Source organism: Alligator sinensis, unplaced genomic scaffold (assembly GCF_000455745.1).
Source record: "Alligator sinensis unplaced genomic scaffold, ASM45574v1 scaffold1277_1, whole genome shotgun sequence".
NCBI classification, from domain to species: Eukaryota; Metazoa; Chordata; order Crocodylia; family Alligatoridae; genus Alligator; species Alligator sinensis.
This window is the reverse complement of record NW_005842341.1, coordinates 1,031,340-1,035,223: the sequence shown is the minus strand read 5'-3', so window position 1 is coordinate 1,035,223 and position 3,884 is coordinate 1,031,340.

Below are 3,884 nucleotides of genomic sequence, written 5' to 3'. Positions count from 1 at the left end.
GTGTTGTACTTCACCATCTTTCTGTTCTACCCTAATGACCGGAAAGTATATACAGCAAGTTCTGTGGAACTCTGCAGACAAAATTTAACATTAATGAAAAGCCCCAAGCTATTTAAAATGCAGTTACGGTTAAGAACCAAACCTGGCCAACAAAGGTAGGTGGCTGTGCATCACTCACATCCAGGTCTTCTGTTTGGTCAGTTACGTTCTCTTCCTAAACTTTCACAATAGGTGATGCATTACCAACAAAGTCCTTGCCTCAGCTGCTTGTTGGTTGGTGTACAAGACCTTTGATCTCTGGATAAATGACCTATTTAACTTTTTTTTTTTAATTTAGTACTACTATTTTTTTAATTTAGTACTAGTATAGAGAAGATTACCTCTTTGTAATCTTCAGTGTTAGTAAGAGTGCTGTGCTCCATTACTATTTCCTATTGGAGCAGTTTCAAACTCCTTTGGCCCGGGGGGCTCAATGAATGGCACAGGCCCAGGTTGCAGGCCAGATTAGGCTCATAGGATCCCTCCCCACCCTGCCCAGCACACCTGATTCAGTGGCTGCACCAGCCAGTTTGGAACCCATGTTGTGTGTGGCATGGATCCTGGAGTGGCCAGAATAGGTATTTCACATGGCGCGGTCCAATCAAAATAGCAGCTGCATGGCTCAGGTGGTCACCGTGTGCAAGAACGCACCATGCATGGCACCTGCTTGGGAGGTGCACGCTGCATAGCGCCCATTCCAGATGGTCCAGGACCTCTGCCCAGGTACCACAAGTGGCTTGGATCCCAGACTGGCTGGAACACGTACCATATGCAGTGCAGTCCCAGAGCTGTCTGGGTGGGCACTGGGTGCAGCAACCAGACTGCAGAGAATGGGGTGCCTGTTCAGCCACTCTGGGACCCATGTGTATGTGGCACATGTTGCATAACAGCTGGAGCAGCCACTGGATCATCTATGCTAGGGGCAACGGGAAGGAGAGTGAAGTGTATGAATCCTGTGCCACAGATGTGTGCCATGCCCTTGTGGGTCTGATCAGACAGCACTGGGGGCTGGATGGCAAGGGCTCTGCAGGCCGTATATTTGACCCCCCTGCCATCCAGCATTCAGATATGCTGTTCTTCTGTAGAGTAAGACATTGTTAGGTGGTTGCTTTTCCATTTTTGATGTCGTCTGCTTCTGTATTCCTGAAAAGTAACAGGGCCTACTTCTGATCTTGGGCTTGTTACAGCCTGATGATGCCTTGAATAGATAAGCATGATGCCTTGCAGGCCTCTAATTTCCTTTGGAAGGACTGTACTTTGATAGGATGTGACATCAGACAGGGTGAGTTTGTTTGCTTGTACCAGAACCAGACTATTAAAAAAAAAAACAAGTCAGTTGCTCTTGAGTCACTCCCTTAAGTCAAGGTGCCTGAGAGGAATGTGTGCAGCCTTGGTGCTCAGCAGCTATCAGGCTGCGCTTTGGCTCTGGGAGGGAAAAGGGAGCAAGTCCAAGCTTGCCTGCATCCCCTTCTTGCTGAGCAGGAGGCCTTCTGAAGCTGTTAGCACCTTTTCTTTTTTTAATTTTGGGGTGGCCATGTCCATACCATATATGGAGTCTGAGAGAGAAGGGTGTGTGGCTTAGGTGCTTGGTAGCATAAGGGATGATTTACTGTGGGCAGGTGAAATAGCATGAGCTCAAGCTTTCTCATGCCCCTTTCCTGTAGGGCTGTCCTGCTGGGGCTGCTGAGCCAGGTTGCTTTTCCTTGAGCCAAGCACAGCTCAGATAAGCTCCTGACTGGGGGTGCAAAGGGCAAGGTTCAGGATTGGGAGCCAAAGCCCAAATCCTAGGCCCTGCCTCACTCTGAGGGTTTGGCTTGGCTGTATGTATGGATGGCTTCATATAACCAGAATCTAGTTGGGTACCAGCAGTGCCTGAGGCTTGTCCCAGTTCTTTGCAAGTTCATCAGCCTAACAGGGGGTGGAGTGAAAGTGAAGTCAATGCAGCATACAGCCAAAGCCCAGGGGCTACCTTGGTGACTTGTCAAGATTTCTGGCCATCTCAGCCAGCAGCCCTCGTGCCTGCATGTAAGCATTTCAATTTGGGCCATATCACATCAGGAATCTGAAAGAGAAGAGCAAGTAGCTTTGGTCCTCAGTAGCACAGAGGCTTGGTTTTGGAGTAGGATGGTCCTGAGTTCAATGTTACTGGACTCCCATTCTTGCTGGGCTTCACAGCTGCCCATGGCTTTTACTTATTTATTTAGTATTTGGAGTCCAGTTTTTATGGTGGCACAACTGAGATGTTAGGCAATGTCTGTTTCTACCCTTAGAGACTTTTACTTCAGTATCAAACTTTTTTTTTTTCCAGCTGGAATAGGGATGCTGCTGCTTCAGTCCTATGAAAGGAACTGGCTTCATGAATAATAGGTCCTCCTCCCATTTTTCTCTCTACACATTACTAATTCAGCAATAGTTCCTTTTGCATTGTTGGCATCAATTCAGTTAGATGTAGGTGATGAAAGCTGTAGAGTATTTTAATTTTTAAGCAGCAGGCAAAACAGCTTGGATATAATCAGCAGGCTTCCTTCCCTCCAACATTATTCCCAGCAGTTAAGTTTAAAAAGGAGAGTGGCAAATTACTGAATCTGTTATACTAAAACTAAGATTCCTTCCAGCTCACAGCCTAAACCTTTTCGGGGTGTCTACAAGTGACTTTCCAGCTGGAATTTATGATTTGCTTATATATTAACTGAAGTTACACTTGTATCCAGATTATAGAATAGATTCATGAGACAAATAACATTAAGGGCTGAGGCTTTAAGAGGTCTTTAACTGGTTGTGTTCCAAGAAATATTCCACATATTTAGTTTTTCAAGTCTTTAATACAGAGTTAATGCATCATAACCACAAACTTAACTCATTTACAAAATTTCTAGTGCATCTTATTTTATCCTGTAACTTGGAGACTCAAGCAATGAGACCCAATTCTTTGTAGACAGATCATGACACAGCCTCCTGTGTTTGTGGTAATTGGATTCTGATTTTTCCAGATACAATCTAAGCCAGGGCTAAGCAAAATATAGCCCGCTGAAGACCTTTATCCAGCCCACAGAGGGTCCCTCAGTCCCGCCTGGCCCAGGTGCCATCCAGCCTGTGGTATGTCCCACCGCCCCCTAGGCCTGCAGTGGAGCTGGGGCAGCTCTGCAACTGAGCTGCCTTTCTAGGCAGCCCAGGCAGTGGTGGCGGCTCCTGGCTGCTGTCGCTGCTGGCCCCAGCTCTGTAGTACTGACGGGGACCTATGTGCATAGCCCACCCCAGACTCAGCCCAGTTGGGCAGGCCAGCACAGCCCCAGCCTGGCCCTGTGCATCTGCTCTAGATGTGCCTGCCCATGATGAGCAGTGGCACTGACGGAGTGTTGCTGCTGCTTGGCATGAGGGAAAAGCAGCTCCTCCCTCTTGCCATTGCTGGGCGCTTCTTGCTGCAGCTCCTCTTCCGCCACCACCAGCAGGGGAGCAGTGGTGGCAATGCAGTGACAAGCTGCAGGGCAGCCTGGTTGCAGGCTCTGGGTGGCTGCAACAAGAAGGGCCTGGCTGCGGTGAGGGGTTACAGCTGCTTTTCCCCCATGCAGAGCAGCACCTTCTGCCTGTCGCTGCTCGGTGCAAGTAGGTGGTTTGGAACAGGCATGGGTTGGGCCTGGGGTTGTGCACTGCTCTGTTGGCACTGGCAGGGATGCGCCCTGCAGCCCCTGGGCTCCAGTTGTAGGTGGGGGTGGAAAAAAGAGTGCTGACTGGCCTGCAGCAGCTCCCCAGAACTGCCTATGGGGCCTGCTTGCCCAAATAATTGCCTGCCCCTGATCTAAGCTAAATTGAAATAATTTTGAATTGGGGATCATTGTGGTAGCAAG